The sequence below is a fragment of the Cnephaeus nilssonii genome (genome assembly GCF_951640355.1).
Source record: "Cnephaeus nilssonii genome assembly, chromosome: 12".
Classification (NCBI taxonomy): Eukaryota; Metazoa; Chordata; class Mammalia; order Chiroptera; family Vespertilionidae; genus Cnephaeus; species Cnephaeus nilssonii.
Window position 1 is genome coordinate 36,414,935 of NC_137083.1, and position 23,333 is coordinate 36,438,267.

A 23,333-nucleotide genomic window follows, 5' to 3' on the forward strand; every position below is an offset into this window, starting at 1 on the left:
TCGGCTATACCCACAAGCCACGCCCACCAGCCAATCAGGAGTGAGTATTCAAATTAACCCGACCAAGATGGCTGCAGCCACAGAGCTAGCAGGAGGCTTGGGTTTCCCCGGCAATGGAGGAAGCCAAGCTTTCCACATACCTTGGCTGGCCCAGGCCTCCACTCAAGGCTACAAAGTTTCAATTATAGAAGATAAATAAATCCCAACAAAAATGGCTGTAGCCACGGAGTGAAAAGGAGGCTTGGCTCCGTTCAAGGCTACAAAGTTTCAATTATAGAAGATAAATAAATCCTAGATACCAGGGCCTCTGCTTGGGTCACCGGGGGGCGTGGCCAGCCTGCAAACCACCACAGGTCCCTCGCCCAGGCCACCCCACGCCCCAAGGGAACCCCCATTTTGATCCGGGACACCCTTCAGGGCAAACCAGCTGGCCCCCTCCTATGAACCAGGCCTCTATCCTCCTATCTAATAAAAGAGTAATATGCAAATTGACCATCACTCCAACACACAAGATGGCTGCCCCCATGTGGTCAAAGATGGCTGCCCCCATATGGACACAAGATGGCCACCACAAGATGGCCAGCAGGGGAGGGAAGTTGGGAGGGACCAGGCCTGCAAGGGAGGGCAGTTGGGGTCGATCAAGCCTACAGGGGAGGGAAGTTAGCAGTGACCAGGCCTGAAGGGGAGGGTAGATAGGGGCAAACAGGTTGGCAGGCGAGCAGTTAGGCATCAATCAGGCTAACAGGGGAGTGGATAGGGGGTGATCAGGTTGGCAGGCAGAAGTGGTTAGGGGCAATCAGGAAGGCAGGCAGGCGAGCAGTTGGGAGTCAGCAGTCCTGGATTGTGAGAGGGATGTCCGACTGCCCGTTTAGGCCCGAGGATCGGGCCTAAACGGGCAGTCGGACATCCCTTGAGGGGTCCCAGATTGGAGAGGGTGCAGGCTGGGCTGAGGGACACCCCCTACCCTCGTGCATGAATTTCATGCACCAGGCCTCTAGTATATATATAAAAGCCTAAGCAACCGTCCAACCGGTAGCTATGACATGCAATGACCACCAGAGGGCAGATTCTCAATGCAGGAGCTGCCAAGCTGCGGTGACTTGTCAACTCCGGTTCTTGGGTGGGTGACACACCTGGAACCAGCGAGGAGGGGGCTAAATTCTGGGGTGAATCACCCGAGAACCGCCCTCTCATAATCCGGGGCCCCTCGGGGGATGTTGGAGAGCTGGTTTCAGCCTGATCCCCACAGGCTAGGCCAAGGGACCCCACCCAAGTGCACAAATCCATGCACCAGGCCTCTAGTAAGATGAATAAAAGACCAAGACTTGATAGCTTGGTGAAATTTTAGAATTTTGAAGGTGAATTAACAATCCCACAATATTCATGGTAGGTGAAAATGGTTTTCTACAACAAAACAAAACAAAATAAAACTAGCAATAATCTATAGAAATAAAGTCTAAAAATTCATGAAACAAAGTCTTCACCATTTTGAGAGGATATTATTTTTATAAAAGAGATGTATACCTAGAAACGTTTTCAATTAAAATTCTTTCTTATGCACACAATGGCCCCATAGATTATTCTTATCTTCTTGATATAAATATGCATGTAGACATATTCTAGGTACTTGAGAGGTGATTCAAAATAAGATATCAATAATGAGGACACCCTGATATAAAGGTGCTAGTCATAAGCAACTAAAATGATAAAATAAAGTTTCTTATAAAAATAAGTGAATTAAAACATAACAATTAACATGGAGACTTACAAGAATAAGAATAATATAAATACAGATGTACCCTGGCCAGCATTGCTCAGTGGTTGAGTATTGACCTATAAACTAGGAGGTTACAGTTTGATTCCCGGTCAGGGCACATGGCAGGGTTACGGGCTTGATCCCCAGTGTGGTTGTATAGGAGACAACTGATCCCCTCTCATTATTGATGTTTCTATCTCTCTTCCTCTCCCTTCCTCTCTGAAAAAAAAAAAAAAAAAAAAAAGTAATATCTTGGGGTGACTTTATCCCCTGTAAGCGTAACTTCACAAGCATAAACAATTAAGTAAAGGTTATTGATATTTGTATATCATATGCATATATGGCAAAACTAATAAATAATGAAGTAATTCCTAAGTTTACTAATAATTTACTGGTTTATTTTTTAAATTATGTTTTCCCAGTTGCAGTCCATTGCGTGTGGGGTCTGCATGATCATGGGCCCTGAGGCTGCTAAGGCTACATGACTATGGAGGCACACGGGCGAATGCAGGTCACGGAGCAAGTGAGAAACAGGAGCTCAAGAGCAAGCAAGCAAGAGAGAATTCTTAGATTGGGGATTAGAACTTAGAACTTAACCAATAAGCACTCAGGATTTTGTTTGCTTGCAGTGGTACCACCCTATAGACTGACAAGCAAGCACCTCCCTTACGTCACCCTTACTTCACTGCTCATGCACCATCTTCCCTTTTGTTTGACCCCTCCCCCCAGTGATCTGCAGGGAATGGGCCAGTGGTTCCCTGGGGAGTGTGAAGCCTGGAGCTTCCTGGTGAAGCTGCCCAGATGACCATCCTTATAATGTCTGGCCTCCCCTTTGCTCTCTCACTATTATTAATATTAACTAGCTGGTTATGATGGTAACAATCATAATATTTTCATTTAATTATTTGAATACATTGATAATAGCTGCTTTGTTTACTATATCTACTGCAATTTTGCTACTGTTATGAATCATAATGTAAATATCTGTGTTCTCAGATGGTCTTAGGTGACCCTGCTAGCGGTTGAGAACCACTGCATTACAATTCATTAACAGGAGCAAAATTACAGTTATGAAGTAGCAACGAAAATAACTTTATGGTTGGGGGTCACCACAACATGAGGAACTGTATGAAAGGGTCGCGGCATTAAAATGGTTGAGAATCACTGGTCTAGAACCTTTCTGAGGTTGCTAACTTTTCCTAAGTGTGGGTCAAATTTCCCTGTGTCTTTGCCAGTCTAATAATTTTTGGTTGAATGTATAAGCTCTTTAGATAATACTTTGCAGTGAATCTGGATTCTCTTTGTTTTTGAGGAATTTTTTAAAATTGTAATATGCTTAGAATCAAACTGAAGAATCTGGCTCTCCCACAGTATTCAACAGCGAATATCTCTGCTCAGTTATTTCAACTTTACATACTAACGCTATTTATTTATTTATTTATTTATTTATTTATTTATTTATTTTTAATATCCTGGCTCCATAGAGTATCAAGGATTTGGGCAATTCATACTAATGATTTGGAGGCTTACCCTTTTTGTTGTTCCCTTGCTTCTGGGGTTTCCCCCTAAATTACTAATTGCTCTGCCGTCTCCAACATCTGTTCTTCAACACCTCAAACCTGGAAGGTTTCTCCTTTCTGCTTCCTACGCTGTGTACAGGTTGGAGAACCTGGAAGGTTTCTCCTTTCTGCTTCCTACGCTGTGTACATGGTCAGAGGCGCGGTAATCTCACATTTAACTAGCAGCAGTTCTGTCTTTCCATGGTAGCTTCACTCTGCTTCTGCCTCCTTTTCACCAGATTCCCTAGAACTCCCCCATGGACACATAATTTAATGGTCGTCTTTTCACTGCGTTTTTCCTAAAATAAGTTTTCTATTCATTTACATTGAAACTTTTCTGTCATTTTGTTAAAATAAAATAAAAAGCATATACTTTCTAAAAGGTACCTTTTATGCTACATTTTAGCACTTTCATTTGTCCTACTTTTTTTCTGACTTAGTTTAGTTTGAGAGTCTTTATCCAAATGGAGTCCATAGGATCTATCTCATAATTCCACTGAAAATATACTTTGTGAATTTACTTTTGATTTTTGGTTTGTTTTCAGATGGAGAAGGGGGAAAGTGTTAACATATTATAGACACATTTGTATGGAACATCATGACATGTTTTAGATATATCCCTTTTTTCTACCTTGAAAGATCATGAAATATTTTTTTCCTTTAGAATTTTGAGTCATGATTATCTTTTCTCTGAAGTTTGGGAATTCAGAGTTCTCCATTTAAAACACAATTTTCTAAAAACAAACGAAACCTGTTTAAAATGGGCTAAGGATTTGACTTTGCACATTGTGTCACATTCAGGTTTTAGTTTTTTAATCTCCTCCTCTCACAGTCACTTTTTCTAGTTTATCTATTATGGGCCCAATCATTTCTTCATATTTAAGCTGAAGCTCTTGGTGCATTATTCCTATATCTCGAATAGAATTTGCACTTCCTTCAACATGCTGATATCATCATCTTCAAAAGCACGTGTTAGTTGAAAGATGCCATCACAGGAACTAATACGAGATAAGAAGGCATTTCCCAGACCTTGTCCATTGTGAGTTCCTTCTACAAGATCAGCAATACCCACTACATTTACTAGTAGGAAGGCAGGAATTTTGCTTGCTGGCTTGGGGTCCTGGCAAAGAAAATCAAGCCTTTCATCTGGCACAGGTACTCTGCTCTCATTAGGATCAACAGAGCAGAAAGGGAAGTTTTCTGCTGAAGCCTGACTATTGGTTAGTACACTGAAGAAAGTAGATTTCCCAACAATACCAATTTTCAAGGAGGTTCCCAATCTTCCAATGATTGAGGGTGGTGTAATTGCATCATCTCCCGTTTTAGGGGGGCATCCTGCTGCAGGCGAGCAATGACACAGGGTTTCAGAGGGCGCAGCAGAGGGGTCCTACCAGCAGTGGGAGGCAAGGAGGAAGAAGGAGAGAGCGCGATTTTAATTTTTAGATTACAAATAAATTTGAGTGAGTTGGTGAATTTGCAAGTGAAGAATCTGCAAATAACCAAGATTGATTGTGTATCTATATACACACATATTACTATTACCACTAAACTCATATGTTTATGTCTCTTTGGATGTCTGTCCATTCATCTATCTATCTTGAAAACCAGAATTCACACCAATATTTTAAATTCCAATTTAACACCTTGGGTTCCTTCTAGTTTTTCCCTGTTTGGGCCACTGTGTCCCCCACCCTCACCCTCTAGTCCTTTTACTGGTATGTGCCTTACACTTTTCCCATATGATTTTTAGGCTGAATTTGTCTGGAAAGGAAGGCTGGGGCAAGAAGAGGGAGGGGTATGGTTACATATTATGATCACATTTATATTTTTACTAGAGGCCCAATGCACGAAATTCCTGCAAGAGTAGGCCTTCCTTCCCCTGGCTGCCGGCACCGGCTTCCCTCTGGCACCCAGGACCCAGGCTTCCCTGGCAGCCCCGGCTTCATCCGGAAGGTCTTCCGGTCTAATTAGCATATTACACTTTTATTATTATAGATTCCAATTGAAATATTTTGAAAGCTTTAAAAACTAAAAAATGAATTGGCTAAGGGTTAATATATTTAAAAATTTTGAATAGTGTGTAAGTGGAGGTTAATTATATCTTTCTCTGTATTTATATAAAACTTCTCTAATTAAAAAGTGGCAACAGTATGGTTATGCTGCCTTGTGAGACTGCACTTTCTCTAAGTGAAAATGTTTAATAGCAGCTTGGATAATTAATGATCAAAATATTTAAAAATCAGCTTCAGTATAAAGAAAAATCTTGGTCTAGATGACATCTAAAGTCCTTTTCAACTTGAGAATTTTGTTTCATATAAAAAAGTCATTCAAAAAATAAAAGTAGCTCTGATTTCAGAATAGATGGCTCAAATCAATGTTTTCAGGTTTCTGTGCTGATTTTCAAAGTCTATTGTGAAACACTGATTTTCCTTGAGAATGCTAACTGCAGATAGTGTCGTTTGAATAAGAGCAAATTTTGAAAATGTTACAGAATCCAGTGAACATCTTCATTTCAGTTACTGTGACACTGAACAACAAATTTCAGGCCTTTCTTGATATTTGGTATCACAAGTGCTGCTTTGCCACCTGGTGGTTCCTCATGATATTTTCTTTAGAAAAAAAAATCTTTAGTAATATATAAAACTAGTAGCTGTGCTCACAAATCCATGTGCCACTAGCTCACCAGTAGCTTGCTACCGCCCTCCAGTAGCTCTCTGCACGCTGCCCCGCCCTCCTGTAGCTCCCTCGGCCCTCCCTCCCCCATAGCTTCTGCCCTGCCCCCTCATGTAGCTCTCCCTTGCCTGCTTGTAGCTTGCTGCCCTACCATCCTGCTGATCCGTGATCTGGTCTTTACTCAGTCGGTCATTATGCTTCACAGTGTAACGACCATTTGCATATTACATCATTAAGATGTGCTAAGGATGTCCAACTGACAGCTTAGGCCCGCTCCCCCGAGGGCTCCCAGGCTGAATGTCGTTCACCGGGCCTCTAGTATCAAATATTTTCAAGCAAAACCAAACTGATGCAAATGAAATTATTAGCTCAAATGTTCCTTTGAAAAAATGCCTCTTGCTAGCAGCTATTCTTATTTGAAGGATTAAAATAACCAAAACTCTTATATTATTAAAAAATCACTTTTTTAAAGTGGTAAAATCAAATCACCCAGAGATATAAAGTGAACATGTGCTAACTTTATTAAACCTGTCAATGGAAAAAAACATCCAAACCTGTAGAGAATATTTATGAGTTTATTTGAGCCAAATTGATGATAATTGCAAGGAAGCAAAAACTCAACGGATTGAGAAAATGCTCCAGAGAGTGGCAGTTTTGCACCTTATTTTATAATCAAAGGGGGTTACATGAAATCGATTAGTGATAGATTAGGGAGGCAGAAGAAAGCAAATTGGGGAAATCTCTGGGATTGGATAAAAAGTAAAACAGATACAAACATACTTCGTTTACATTGGTGGGCATAGAATAGTTAACAATTAACATTTATAGCACATAGAGATGCTATGTGGGAAAACAAGATAACAATGAGAGGTTCTGTGGCCTCCAGTTCTGGTGGAGATTGTGCCCCGAGGGATATGGAAAAAAAGAGGATTGCTCTGACATTTCAAAGGTATATGTTATTTTAGGTACAAAAAAGACAATATTCAGGATCAATTAAGGTAAAGATTGACTTTGGTCAAGGAAGATACTGGCCTAGGTCATGATTACCTGTGGTGACTCACTTTTAGTTAGGAAGTTTTAAATTCAGACCACCCTGTGTGGTCACTTAGGAGTCTGAGTTTATAAGGCTCACCATGCAGGCCTCCCCTGAGCTTGTCAGGTTCAGTATGTGGCCCCTTTTTTTTTATCTACAAGCCTAATGAAACTAGTGAGGTATAGCAACCGGTTAAAAGGAGAAGTGGAAAAACAGACACATTTATAATTAAATGATTGTGCAAATGGAAGGAAAAGTAGTTTTTTCTATAATGGAGGAGGGAAGTCAATAAAACCTCTTTCAGACAGAATTTGCATGTCTACAGACAGTCATTTGCATTGCTAATGAACAGTAGGCAGTTAGACAGACAAGAGCAGAGTAGGAACTATAGGCCAGGTACCAAAGTTCACCCGCCTGGGTGGAAAGACCTGGGTGCCTAGCAATGGACAATTGTAGGGCGTGACCTCACCCCCAGGGTGAACTTCCCTCCCTTAGCATATGGCTGGTCATGCAGTTTAACCCCATGACCTTTCAGGTTGCTGGTCCGGTGGTCCAGACCCTCCCCTGACCTTTCCTCCCATGGTATATCACTAGTCATGCAGTAGAGCCCCCTACACGAGGAACAAGGGGGCTAAAGAAAAGGCTCATAAAACTCCCACACACCACCACTCCCTTAAGCATTAAGCCCCCAGGACAACAAGGCTCTGGTGCACATCAAATAATGTTAGGAAAAAAGCCAAGCCTCAGGTCTGTTGACCACAAAGACAGAGTTTATATCCAACTCTAGGTAACATCTAGGCCTCATGAAGTTGTGTTTCAGCTCCAGGCCCAGAAAAGCAGCAAAGTCAGGTGGGGTGATGCCATGGCTGACATTGGACCAGCTGTGATGACTAATGATCCCTTGCCTTGGTGCCAACCAATCAGTGGAGACCACAGCCCTGAGGAGACACAGGTGGAAAGCTGGTGAATATTCTATTAAGATCCTCTCCTGAGACCTCCTGAAGGGCCCAGTGAGCATGAATGTGGTCTCTCTCTCAGGCCCATGCTTTATGCCCTCTCCTTCTCCCAGGCACATTCCCTTTGCCTTTATTTCTCCTAAGTTCCAAGGGTCCTTCTTTCATCTCTGTAACTTGTTTCCTGAGTCCACACAGCTCAGCTGGCTCCCTTCTTCTACAGCTCACTTCTTCTGTCTCTGATTTTAAATAAACTTTCATTTGTATTTGAGTATTGGCTCTGACTTCTTTCTTAGCCAGAACTCAAGGGCTGAGGTCTAACAACTAGTGCTGTTTTGCCATTAACACTATCAGCTATCTACAATTTACAGAGTTGTAAAATAGCTTCGATAGAATCGAATCAGATAATACTCAGTCTAGAGAGCTATAGACATATATTCCACTGGAAAACAAATTTTTCCTTATACACTATTCAAGTTCTTGCTCTGCTTTGCAGATTCCCCCATTTATGGGACTACTGCAATCTATATTATTTTTTTCACATATAGTTTCATGATTTGAAATTAGAATCAGCAACCGGGCACATATAAGAAGTAATTCCCATTTTCTGTTTCTGTTGCTTGGCTGGCAGGAAGTCTATTACCAGTTGTCTCCTCTCCTAATGCCTGAAGAGTTTTAACGGGCACCCTGGTGTTTCTGACTCAGGCTGAGAATCACTAGTCTAGAGTCGCAACTTTCCACCCGGGCTGCACATTAAAACCTCCAGAACTTAAATCAGAATTTTTAAGAGTGGGTTTAAAGAAGAAATACTTTTAAAGCTTTCAGAGGTAATTCTAGTACGTAGCAAGAATTGGAAACTATGAACGCTAGAAGAGGGTTCTGAAATCTTAGTGACACACTGGAATCACCTGGAGAAATTTTAACAAATGCTGATGTCCACCTGCCTTGGTAGCATTTATTGTCAAAAATTTCTTTTGGATTTTTACTTCTCAAAATTAAACTGAAAAGGAAAGATGATTGAGCTTAAAAGGAAAACTTTACAATGTATTTAATGTACCTAAAATAGGGAAAAGACACAAGGGATATACAGCAATCTCTTTTGTCTATTGATCGATTAATAGATATAGATATTCACAATTTTTTCACTGCTCTCTTAGTGTGCATGTGGGGAATTAAATAAGAATTTGGAAGCCAAGATGAAAATAGTAACATTAACAATTATGAAGAACTACTTAAACGACAAGGACCATATGTGTGCTTTGAAAGCACTTTGTTTCTTAATCATTACAAACACAGGGAATGTAGGAATGTCACCATGAAGTAAATAAGACCTTTTGGGATCCAACTTGGGCCACATTTATATTAATTGAGTGCATGACAAAAACCCAGAAGTCAATATATTAGTTTAAAAATTTTTAAATGTTCTCAGAAAGGACTAGATTTGTTTCCACACAACATGACCAAAGTGTTTCTTAAGGACAGACTAATGAGCTTGAAATATCCATATCCTTCATTTACACTGTATTGTTGTCCACATTATGAACTAAAGACTGTGAGAAGCACAGCTAAACCATCTAATGGCCATCAGAGGAATGTTTCACACCACTGGATATACATAAAAAACATCTGGGAAGTTTTGTTATTAATTAATTTATGTATTATTCATTTTTAGAGAGAGTGAAAGGGAAGGGGAAGGGGGCAGAGAGGGGAGGGAGAGAAAGAGACAGACAGAGAGAGAGGAGAGAGAGAGAGGGAGAGAAATATCTATGTGAGAGACATGGACTGGTTGCCTCCAAACCCTCTGCAACTGGGGGCGGAAACCAACCTGCAACCCAGGTCCATGCCCTTGATCAGGAATCAAACCCAAGACCCTCCAGTGCATGGGATGCCATTGTAACCACTGAACAATGTCAGCCAGGGATCTGGGAAGTTGTTTTTTTTTTTTTTTTTTTTTTTTTTAAAGCATCAATGTCCAGATTTTACCCCCAGAGACCTTAAATTGGTTTGAAGTAGATCCTAGATATTAGCATTTGTTAAAATTTCTTTACAAGATTCTAATATATTCTTGAAAATTTCAACCCCAGAGTCCATTGTTCTCAGCCTTGACTAAATGGTAGACCAGTGATTCTCATATGTTACATCAGAAACACCTTGAGGGCTCATTAAAACACAAATTGCTTAATTTGCATTTTTAACAGGCTCCCAGGTGATAATGAGGTGCTGGACCAGGAAGCAGACTTTGACAACTATTCATCATTTAATGCAGCATCAGCTTTGCCTGTTTTTCTTTATGACTTACTAGAGGCCCAGCGCATGAATTTGTGCACAGGTGGGGTCCCTCTGGGTGGCCTGCAGGGATCAGGCCGAAACCCACAGTCCAATGCCACCTGCAGCTCCTATCTGCTACTCCTGCTCATCCTGGCCTACTGTGTCTGCTGTAGGCTCATGCCCAATCAGTCCAGATCAGGAGCTCTGTGTCTGGCACCATTCCAAGGGGAGTGGCCTGCAGAATTGGACTGAAACTGGCTCTCTGACATCCCCCGAGGGGTCTCGGATTGGGAGAGGGCTCAGGCCAGGCTGAGGGACCCCACTGGTACATGATCAAGCACGGAGGGACCGAGGAAGGACTCCAGGGCATGTCTGGCCCATCTCACTCAGTCCCGATAGGCCATACCCCAGCAGCAAACTAACCTTCCGGTCGGGAGCATCTGCCCTCTGGTGGTCAGTGTACATCATAGTGAGCAGTTGAGCAGCCTTAGCATATCATTAGCATTTTGCCCTTTGATTGGTTGTTCAGTTGTTCTGTCATTTGGTCTATTTGCATATTACCCTTTTATTATATAGGATTTCTTTAACTATCCAAGGCCTACTAAAACCACTCTTTATAAACTATGGTAAAATAACAAAAATTTTTCCAGATTCTTGTGATTCCTTACAAAGAAAAAAATGTATATGTGCAATTATTCATATATGTGTTTATATATTCTTTTTTTAACTACACAAAGGGATTATGTTCATTTTTGATGATATAATTATGATATATTAATTTTTACTATTTTTCTAGTAATAAAAGTTAGAAATATTGACAACTAAAGAGAGTAGAATACATTTTTCAAGAGTGTTTTGTTCCATAGGAAAAGTAACCTGAAACTATAAATATGCAGCAAATGAGCTACAATAGATACATTTTAGTGCACATTATTGTAGCCATGCTTTTTAGAAGACTTAATAAGAATAAGAATTAATGTAAAAACTTGTTACAATAAGCAGATTCTGATCAAATACATTATTGATATTTAAAATTGTTTTTCTAGTGTTAAAGTTATACTATTTTGTAGATGGCTCTTAAAAAAGTTTATAGCTACTTATTAAAGAAAATATGGCTTAGTCCTGATTGGATTAACAAGTTGTTTACCCTTGAGCTAGTTATTCAATGTCTCTAGGCTTTATTTCATTTGAAAAATGATCTATGTAATTTCTGCCATTTATATTTGTTTTTTACTCTTAAAGTATGGTCAAATATTAAAGAATATTTGTTTAAAACATGTATGATATATAGAATAATGATATGATGGCCATTTGCATTCTGGTGCCCATCAGATTCTCTGTCCCATCTAGTTTATGAAAACATCTTTGCTATATTCTTTAAAGTCTCCATGTGTCCTTATTTGATCCCATCTCCTTCTATTTCTGCTCGGAGAAAGTATTACCATAAATTTAGTGATAATTATTTCCTTGCTTGTCTTCATAGTTTTGCCAGATGTGTTTGTATGACCAAGTATACATTTATCTTAGCATGCTTTGAACACTATCCAGATGCATTTGTACCATATGTTTTCCCCTTGGTGATGGGCAATTTCCTTATTGTAACCTTGGGAAGTAGGTTTATATTAAGTTTATTGATCAACATTGAGTACCCTATTACATTTCCTATCTTGGAAAATATTTTGTTTTACTTCTTAAGTCGATATAAACTAAAGCTCAATTTACTTTTCCTTGCCTGATACTATCAAGGTGAAAATGCTCCATTGCTTACCTGTCTCTCATTTCCTATTTTAATTTAGATTTTTGTCTTGATTATCCCATATTTTCTTGTTAGTTTTTCAATGCATTTGAAAATGTATTTGCAATATTTTATCCTATTTTTAGTAGTAGTTTGAGCCAAAGACAATAATAGGCAATTGAGACAAAGTTAAATTAACTCACAGTTCCTGATTTCTAGAAGGTTGAATCCAGACTATGAGAAGTTAGTCATGTAAACAAACACTTAACATTTTTACTTATTCATTCAAAAATACATATTGAATTTCCATCTTCAGATACAAACTAGACTTGAAGCAAACAAGCAAGCAAGAAATAATAAAGATAAGTATTAGAACACAAATTAATGAGAGAAATAATAGAAAAATGATAGAGAAAAATATCAACAAAATCAAAAGTTGATTCTTTGAAAGAAATAACCAAACTGATAAATATTTAACTAGATTGACCAAGAAAAAAGAGAAGAGTCAAATTACTAGAATCAGGAATGAAAGAGTAGTTCAACAGTTCCTTCAAAATAAATTTGGAGTTTATATGAGTACTCAAGAGAAATGGGAAAAATGGGTATTTAAATATTTAAACAAATATTTGTATATGAATATTCCTATCAGCACTATTCACAATAGGCAAAAAGTGGAAACAACCTAAATGTCCACCAGCTGATAAATGGAAAAACAAAATGTGGCATACCCATGCAATGGAACAATATTATCCTACCTAATAAAAGAGTAATATGCAAATTGACCATCACTTCAACACACAAGATGGCTGCCCCCATGTAGTCAAAGATGACTGTCCCCATGTGGACACAAGATGGCCACCACAAGATGGTCAGCAGGGGAGGGCCGTTGGGAAGGACCAGGTCTGCAAGGGAAGGCAGTTGTGGTTGATCAGGCCAGCAGGGGAGGGCAGTTGGGAGGGACCAGGCCTGTAAGGGAGGGCAGTTGGGGGCAATCAAGCCTGCAGGGGAGGGCAGTTAGGGATGACCAGGCCTGCAGGGGAGGGCAGTTAGGGGCAAACAGGCTGGCAGTGGAGCAGTTAGGCATCAATCAAGCTGGCAGGGGAGTGGTTAGGGGTGATCAGGCTGGCAGGTAGAAGCGGTTAGGGGCAATCAGGAAGGCAGGCAGGCGAGTAGTTGGGAGCCAGCAGTCCTGGATTGTGAGAGGGATGTCCGACTGTCCGTTTAGGCCCAATCCAGGTAGGGTCCCAGATTGGAGAGGGTGCAGGCTGGGCTGAGGGATACCCCCCAGCCCCCCACCCCTGTGCACTGGGCATCTAGTTAAACCAGGTGTCCTCAAACTACAGCCCACGGGCCACATGCGGGTGTTTTTGCCATTTTGTTTTTTTACTTCAAAATAAGATATGTGCAGTGTGCATAGGAATTTGTTCATAGTTTTTTTTTAAACTATAGTCTGGCCCTCCAACGGTCTGAGGGACAGTGAATTGGCCTCCTGTTTAAAAAGTTTTAGGACCCCTGAGTTAAACAATAAAAGGAAATGAAGTACTGATACATGCAACAGCATAAATGAACCTTGAAAGCATTATGCTAAGTGAAAGAAACCAGCCACAAAAGACTACATATTTTTAAAATGCATTTATGCAAAATGTCTAGAAGAAGCAAATCTGTGGAGACTGGAGATTAATGATATGTAAGACTGGGTTGTGGGGTTGTGGGAAATGGTGGGATGATTGCAGAAGGATACGCAGTTTCTTTTTGATGTGGTCAAATGTTTTAAAATTGATGTGGTGATAGTTGAATAATGCGGTGAATATAGTAAATACCATTGAATAGTATACTTTAAATGGGCTAATTGTATGGTATGTAAAATATAGGTATAAAGTTGCAAATGAGTGATTAAATCACCAGAGTTCGATTTCAAATGTGATATACTTATAGATATTTAGAACCCAATCTCAGCAAACAAATCAACTTGATCTATAGCTATATTAAATGACAAATTTGAAATATAGATATACAGATGCTATGTGATTTATAGATGCTTCAGACCTTATTTTAATACTCCAGTTAGTTCTTATTAGTTGTGGTAATTCAGATAAACATACTCAATATCTTTGAAACATAATTCCCTAATTTTTAAAATAAAAAATGATTTTTGGTGAACATTTAATAAATGAAATCATAGAAAGTGCTTCACCTAGTGGCAGGGAAGTAGCTTAACACTATAAGTAATTTTTAATTTTATTGCTTCATTTATCAAATTACTATAGACTCTGTGTTATAGTGACTATGGGGGGAAAACCATCTTGGGTATATTTTCACACACACACAAAACACAGCTTGTGGGGAATGTATATCTCTTAAGTCATATATAATCACATAGAAAGCACTCAGAGCATTTGGTAACACGAAGGGAAAGAAAAGATGTATCTAAATATTTGTTTTCTACTCATTATCCTACTGGTGTGTACATTTTTCTTTTTGAACTTTGCTCTCAAACAGAATCAGGGATCATTAAGGGCGGCCAGCTGCTTCCCATCCTAGCAACCGCCCTCCGAGCTGTTATGGGCTCTTTGAAGGTATGGCTCTGCTGCTGTGCTGGGCCTCTCCCTGGAAGCACTTCAGGTTCCTGTGCCTGGCATGTTAGGCAGCAGCGAAGCAGAGAAAAAAGGGTGGCCTTAATGGCTGACTTAATGGTGTGTTAAGTGTTCATTTCTGCTGAACTGATCACAGGCTTTGGTGTGTGTCTCGTTTTATTGGGTCGCTGTCAACCAACATGCACAGAGTACTAAATTTTGAAGAAATTTGTGGTTTGAGCAGAGCAGAGTAGGAGGAAAACAACTACAAGGTTGATGTGAGGCCATCATAGGCAAGAGGACTAGAATGAGTATGTTCTCTGCCTCCAAGCATCTTTTAAATGTAAGCATGTTTTAGGTAATTTTTGAAATTATCATTTTTGTCCCCTGGATTAGGATATCTAGAAATACTGGATATCTTTTTTACTTTGCTTCTCCACAGGAAAAATAATCAAATAAATACAAATATTTATCTTCAATTATTTTTAAATACTTAATAGAATAGGAAAGCTATAATATTTACTTAGCATCTATGAAATTCTTTTAAATATGTGAAGTTCAAACAAATTTTCAAATATAAGAGTTTAATGTGAAGTGAGCAAGTCATAATTTTATTAGCCACATATCCCCATCTTTGAAAACAGACTGTGGATAAATTAGTGAAATTGTAATTTAGTACTTATTTATAATATTTGAGTAATGAAGAAAAAAAAACATTAAAAATATGAGCTTGCTGAAGAATATTAACAATGACCTTGGTGTTATTACCCTATTATGATAGACAACGTGCTAACAGAAAAGGAAAATGACATATGACAAAAAACAAACTTGCCTTATATTTGCTCATATCCTCATAAAAACAAAAACCTCAATAATTTGGAGTCACTGCTGTCTCCACAATTATCAAGTGAGAACTGTAAATAAAACAAACATGGATTATATCTATAGTTGCTATCCTTTTACCCTTTTCACTTGAAAAACTCTAATCACTCATTAAAATCTTAGTATGGATTTTATATTGATTATAATAGTGTGGGATGAGTGCAATTTTTATAACATTAGCATGAGATGAAGAAGTTGAGTCTACTGTGAAACAAATTTTGTAAGTTACTAGAGGCCCGGTGCACAAAATTCATGCACGGGGAGGGGTGTCCCTCAGCCAAGCCTGACTGCCCTCTCACAATCCAGGACTGCTGACTCCCAACTGCTCACCTGCCTGCCTGCCTTATTGCCCGTAACTGCTTCTGGCTGCCAGCCTGATCACCCCCTAACCACTCTGCTGCCAGCCTGTTTGGCCCCAACTTCCCTCCTCTGCCAGCCTGGTCCCCCCCAACTACCCTCCCTTGCAGGCCTGGTCCCTCCCAACTGCCCTCCCCTACTGGCCTGATTGCCCACAACTTCCCTCCCCTGCTGGCCATCTTGTGGCAGTCATCTTGTGTCCACATGGGGGTGGCCATCTTTGACCACATGCGTGAGGCCATCTTGTATATTGGAGTGATGGTCAATTTGCATATTACCCTTTTAGTAGATAGGATACCTCAAAGATTTAAAAAATATAAAAGTATAATGGTAAATATTCTGTTCAATGATCTGATCAGAATAATGGTACTTTCTACAGATATCTCATGAGTAATCACTCCTTCCTCAGAGGCAGGTGGGATTCTCCTCACTTCCCCCAAAAAGTTCTGAGGTGTGTGAAGTTTCCAGAAAGGATATGGAGTCCAAGAAAGGCTCTTGGGTTGTTATATTGGGGGACCACAATGGTTGGCAGAAGACTTACAAAGCTTTAAGGTAAGTCCACAGCATAAACCTCTGAGGGACTAGGGGAATTTTTAAGACAATAAATTCATTGTTTTGACTATCAAGATAAAAATCTAAGTAGACACAAATCAGATTATTAAAAGCCATCAAGGAAATCTCATGAAAGGAATAGTAGATTTATTTCTAATGGGAATCTCTTAAGCCAAAGCTGCAAAATTGTTGGGTACAGGTCCAGCACTGAAAAACTGTTAAAACACAGTCCACTTAACTCTAAGACTTGCAGACTGGGATAAATTGGTCACAGAAGGGTTAGAGTAACATTAGGTCACCTTCAGGAACATTTTCATTTTTAAAAAATATATTTTTATTGATTTCAGAGAGGGAGGGAGAGGAAGAGAGATATAGAAACATTGATCGGGCCGAAACCGGTTTGGCTCAGTGGATAGAGCGTCGGTCTGTGGACTGAAAGGTCCCAGGTTCGATTCCGGTCAAGGGCATGTACATTGGTTGCGGGCACATCCCTGGTGGGGTGTGTGCAGGAGGCAGCTGGTCGATGTATCTCTCTCATCAATGTTTCTTGCTCTCTATCCCTCTCCCTTTCTCTCTGTGAAAAATCAATAAAATATATTTTAAAAAAAAAGAAACATTGATCGGCTGCCTCCTGCACACTCCCCACTGAGGACTGGGCTTGTGCCCTGATTAGGAATTCAACTATGACCTCCTAGACTAGAGGATCATAGATCAATGGGCCACACCGGCTGGTCAGGAATTTTTTTTGCAATGAAATACAACGTAAAACATCATAAAAGTCTCAACCAGGAGGCACATCTTTCTCTCAGGTATTAATTTGGCTCCAAAGAGACCCAAGGCTTAACTAAATGGGATCCTCAAATTTCAAAGAATTGAGCACTTCACCTTCTGGCATACCTACTTATTTTATGTCTGAGAGTTGTGGTAACAAAAGCTGTAAATATCTACCAAAATGGCAAAAACTTACAAAGACAACTTAGAATTACGGTGGCCATTATGGGGAACATTCCAATTAAACAAGATTGTTCATTTAAGAAAGGCAGTTGAAAGCAAGGGCTCCCAAATTAAAAAAACAAACAGAATGGGAGAGCTATTTTAATTGGCATGCAGACGCCTCCATAAGGCTTCAGAATGCCAAAAGAGCTACATTGGAAGATTCACCTCACAAAACTAATGAAATATTGAACAAGAGATACCTAAAACAAAGGACTATAAGACTGGTTGTGAGTGCCTTTTGGGTGGTACAGAGAGGAATATGGGGATAGTAAGGTATCAGCTATGTGCTCTCTGGGCCTGTAGCCATGCCTCACAAAATTGAGGAGATCAAGGACTTCTGGACCACAGCTAGAAGAAAGGATGCCAAATCTGTCAGGATCAGAAAACTAAAGAGCCCTGGCCGATGTGGCTCACTTGGTTGAGCGTAGTCCCATGCACCAAAAGGTCACTGGTTCAATTCCCAGTCAGGGTACATGCCTGGATTGTGGGCTCAATCCCCAACCCATGTTTCTCTCTCCCCCTCCCTTTCCTCTCCTCTCTCTCTCAAATCAATAAAAACATATTTTAAAGAAGGAAAAAAAAAAAAGACATTGTGAAGTTTATAGTCTGATGCTGCAGATACCTTTATATCTTGGTCATTACAGACAGAGAAAGGGAAGCAGTCCCTGCCCCCAGGTTTGGTGGTGAAGGAGCTGCAATGAACCAGGCAGGCTGGTCTAAACTGTATTAAAAATATTGTAAATTAAAAAATAAATAAAAAGTTATAAGACTGATCTTACTACTCCCCTCTATCCTCCTTCACCTGAGTACTCACAATCTATTAATCCTCTAGATGAATTGCCTTTCCACTCTGAAGAGAATACAAGATGGTAAACAAAAGTCTAGCTCATTGGTCAGCAAACTGCGGTTTGCGAGCCACATGCGGCTCTTGTCCCCTTGAGTGTGGCTCTTCCAGAAAATACCACGTGTGGACCCACACATACAGTGCGGTTGAAACTTCGTGGCCCATGTGCAGAAGTCGGTTTTCGGTTCTCAAAAGAAATTTCAATCGTACTGTTGATATTTGGCTCTGTTGACAAATGAGTTTGCCGACCACTGGTCTAGCTAGTTATCAGCCTTACAACTGTAATGGCTCCCAGGTCAGAAACCTGAAATACCTGGGCTTCTCCCACTGCACTCTCCTAAGGGTCCATCATCAAATTCCTGGCCCAGAAATTGTGTCTCATTTCCATCAGCCAGGACATTGGAAAAGAGATTGTCTCAGAAGCTTTTGCCAAATCCGCGAACACCAATCAAATGCCCCCATGTGGGCCCCTCCCAGGGTTGATGGGACTCTAACTGATTCTTTAGTAAACTGCTACTAGTTATTCCCTTAAACAGTTAGAGAAAAGTAAAATTAAAATTAATGGAAAACTACCCTAGCCGGTTTGGCTCAGTGGATGGAGAATCGGCCCTCAGACTGAAGGATTTTGGGTTGATTCCAATCAAGTGTACATACCTCAGTTGCAGGCTTGATCCTCAGCCCTGGTCAGGGTGCCTCTGGGAGACAACCAATCAATGTTTCTCTGTGTCTCTCCCCTTTCTTTCCACTCTCTAAAAATCAATGGAAAAAATATCCTAGGGTGAAGATTAACAACAACAAAAAGAATGGAAAACCTTTACAAATTCTAGTAGATAGATAGCAGGGCTATCTTCTACTTTCAATCCCACTTGCTCTGGAGCCTACTGATGGAATCCTAGAAAAAAAAAAAAATGAAAAAGCCACGCCAGCGAAGGGTGAAAATTCTTACCAGTCAGCATTCCCATATCTCCACAGCGCCTGCTCAAGAAGGGCAGTTATCAAGATAATTTGGATCAAGACATAAAATGGAGGCTGCCCCCCGTGGTCTGGCCCAAGTCACAAATAGAAATTTAAGTCAGCCTGCACTTATGGGAAAGCCTAACTCTCCCCTGCCTCAAATCCCTTGGGAACGGTGCCCCCCTGCTGGTGAGGCACTGTACTCCTCAATGCATGGATTGTTTTCCCTTTATTCAAGTTCACATGATCTAGAATAATCTTCAGTAAATAAAGCTTAGTGTAAGTTTGCTGGTTTAATTAAAACAGGCATGTCTTTAGAGTTATCAGAATTAAATATAATCTTTTATTCTAACTACTAAAAGTCAAATAAGCTCATGTTATCTCTGTTACAGAACTTGTCAGCAGGAAAGATAAGATTGTTAGGCAGAATTGATAGCTACTAAGGTAGGAAAGGGGGAAAGGAGGAAAGGGGGGTTATCTCACCCCCTGAGCTGTCTTAGGACTTGCCAAACAAGATGACCAAATGTATGCACAAACATCCTGAAATAAGCCACAACAATGTAGTAGGGGACTTTGAAACCTAGCCTGCTACTCAAAATATCTGGCAGGGGAACTTTGAAACCTATAGGGGCAAGGTCATAAAACCCTTTGAACCTCCTCCTGACAGGGTGTTCAGACTAGCTGAGTTATCCACTTGTGCTTTATGCCAAGTACATCCTTTTTTAAAAAATCCATTTTTTATTGATTTCAGAGAGGAAGGGAGCAGGAAAGAGAGATAGGAACATCAATGATGAGAGAGAATCATTGATCGGCTGTCTCCTGCACACTCCCTGCTGGGGATCGAACCCACAACCCGGGTATGTGCCCTAACCAGGAATTGAACCATGACCTCCGGGTTCATAGGTCAATGCTCAACCATTGAACCAGACTAGCTGGGCTCAAGTACACTCTTAATAAATTCTTGCTTTGCTTCTTTAATAAATTTGCTTGCTTTGCTTCTTAATAAATTCTATTGCTTTGTGTCAGTGCTGCTTTCTGTCACTCTGGACCATCTCACCCCAAACAAGGTTGACTTAAGTGGCCCCAGCCAATCAGATATTTTCCACTTGCCTCTCCTTTGTTCTTTATTCTCTATCCTATAAAAACTTCTGGCCTTCTGCCCCATTTTGCAGTTCTCAGGAAAAAAAGACTGTCCACTTCATGAAGTTTTGAAGTTTATTTGTCTTTTTAATCATTTTTAAACAAAAATAAAATTAAATCATATGAGGATAAACATAACATACATATGACAAAAGTCATTATAAACCTGTCTCAGAACTCCCATTTCCCAGGGCACCGCTGCTCATGAGTATTTTCCATATTATCATGACATTCAAAAAGGATGCGGTCCAGTCAGGGATTGTTAAATCGAAGTCACCACACACTGGCATTTCATATTAGCACACAACCTGTCAAAATTTGCACTCGGTGGTTCAACAAATCTTTCCCACAAGATTTTACTAAATAATTTCAGTTAGCCTTTGCCCCACAATTCAATGGTTTTGGAATAGTTTTTCTGTATCATCATGTTTGATGAAGTAGTTGATTACACATGACTTGGGATATATTCCAGTATCTTCAGAGCAATTTATTGTTAGTAGCATCATGTAGCTCTTTGCCATATGGGCATGATTTGTGTTCTAATGAAAATTATAAGAGAATCCTTTGTGAACCTGTGCATTGCCTTCTTGTTGATGAGTGTTGAAGAATGATGCTACAATGATTTGCAAGCATAAAAGTATACAAACAATAAATCATAATTTTTATTTGAATCCACTAATTACATTTAAGAAAAAGTCCAGGAGGCAGTCAACATAATAACTATAAGAATGACACATTTTAACATTTATGTGTAAAAAATTATAGAGTATACACTCGAATTTTATAGAGTAATATGTAAATTATATACCATTTAAAGTGTTTATAAACATCTCATGGTTATCTCCAGAAAATGTCAAATTCTGGAGATTAACTTAATTGTTAGCGTAATCAGGGTTAAATTATTCTAGGAGGGAAACTAAGTGTGTTCCTTGTAACCCAGGTAACAGTTTGAATTCTGTCAGTCTGCATGCATTGTGTGTGTGTGTGTGTGTGTGTGTGTGTGTGTGTATTTTCATTCGAGTAGGAGACATGTTTGGGTGGGAAAAATCAAATAGAACGGTCTTACTGCCCATTAAGAACAAAACATGAACATTTACCTGGATCCCTCTGTGTGGAGACAACACTGTCAAATCTCAAGGTGTGGGGATACACTATCTTCCTTCGAAATTGTTCTTTTTGACAGTAATTCTTCCAGCAGTGTTGATAAATAGCCATTTTTAATAGCCATTAAAAAGGCTAGCCCAACTAACCACTACATTTTTTTTCAGTTTGATCTAACCTCTGTAACCACATCAGGAAAATGCTAACCTTCTTTCTTTTCCTTCACTGTGAATAATTTAGGTTTTAAGAAATCCCAATTTTCTTCATAAGGCGAACTCTCCATATACCAATAACAAGCTGAAAAGATTACCATTGAATTTGTTTGGCCTTATATTTCCTACTAGAGGCCCGGTGCATGAAATTCGTGCACTTGTGGGGAGAGAGGGTCCTTCAGCTCAAATTGAGAGAGGGTGCAGGCCAGGTCGAGGAACCCCACTAGAGCATGATCAGGGCCTAGGAGGGACACAGGAGGTTGGCCAGCCAGGTAATTGGGAGGGCTCCAGGGTGTGTCTGGCCCATCTCGCTCAGTCCCCATCAGCCGGACCCCAACAGCATGCTAACCTACCGGTCGGAGCATCTGCCCCCTGGTGGTCAGTGCACATCATAGTAATTGGTCAACCGGTCGACTGTCTGCCCCCTATGGTCAATACATGTCATAGCAAGTGGTTGAACGGCCTTAGCATATCATTAGCATGTTACGCTTTGATTGGCTGAACCAACGACTGGATGATTGGACACTTAGCATATGAGGCTTTTATTATATAGGATAATTAGATTGGCTTACAATCTAACCCAGTTTGTGCTGCCATTGAAAATCTCTGGATAAAAATAAATAAATGAGTCCTTGAAATTTTTTAATATCAAGAATAACCTATTCTATATTCAAAGAAGCTATTTTTTATTATTTTCATAATATCTAGTGAATCATTATTTAAATATGCCCTAATGTTTAGAATTAATTTATTTGTTTAGTGTTCCCATTCTTAAACATTATTTTATTCATTATGAAAATAATACATTTACCAATAAAGTATGCTGCATTTCCAATGGAAGAATTCTTACCTTGTCATCTATAAGCAAGTAGTGTTATTTTAGAAGTGGTATTTCTAGGAAATTACTAATAAGTCAACTCTCATGATTTTCAAAAATGTAATGGCAATTCTTTAGTAATATGCATTTTGAGTAGGAGAGGATTACATAGCTAACAATTTAAAATTATTCAGTTTGGCCACTAGATAGCAGTATAAGTCTTTGGACTCAAATACCCAAATAATTTCATTTTATAATAGCTTTTGTTAAATCTCCCCAAAAGCAAAATCTGAAGCAAAATGTTAATGTTACTATATAAAGTATTTCTCAGTTGTGTTCCACTTTAGTATGATATGTTCCAATTCTAACTGTAGTTAATAACTTCAATTTATTTAATTTTACTTATTTATTAAATATAAAACAGCAAGATGCAGTTTTACTGAGTATAATACTCAACAATTATTTCAGAAAATAAGTGAGGTTATTATTATTTAAATAATATACACTGTATTTTCAGTGCTGTCATTCAATTACATCAATGAAAACATTATTCATTTTAAAAACGTGTCAGCATGCTTGTTGCTAGTAAATTTATTACTTATGCATATATGAAAATCAAATGTAGAGTTTTAGAATTTTGATCCAATGACAGAGGATAAAAGAAACAAAAATGAGAAGGATCCACAGTGTTGTTGAAAAACATAAGATGTCATTAGTGTGAAGGAAGCATTGATGAATTGTTGGAAGTTACAAAGTAGATGGAATTCAGTGGAAAAACAAATTTAAAAATAGTATATATGACTCTAAGATATCCAAAATAAGTGAAGAATTGGGGGCACCATGGAAGTAAATGATCATTCTCCCCAACAATTACACCAAAAGCTGAGTTTGGAAGCACGAATGGGAAGTATGACAAATAAGGGGATTT

General features: G+C 39.5%; 1 pseudogene across 1 annotated transcript; it reads right to left on the reverse strand.

Moving 5' to 3' along the window:
* Window positions 1–3,994: 3,994 nt before the first annotated feature.
* On the reverse strand, window positions 3,995–21,659 carry LOC307107889 (obg-like ATPase 1; annotated as a pseudogene). Its single transcript has 2 exons — window positions 21,584–21,659; window positions 3,995–4,653 (listed from the first exon to the last, which is right to left on the reverse strand). The product of its transcript is annotated as an obg-like ATPase 1 (transcript).
* Between the last annotated feature and the right edge of the window lie 1,674 nt (window positions 21,660–23,333).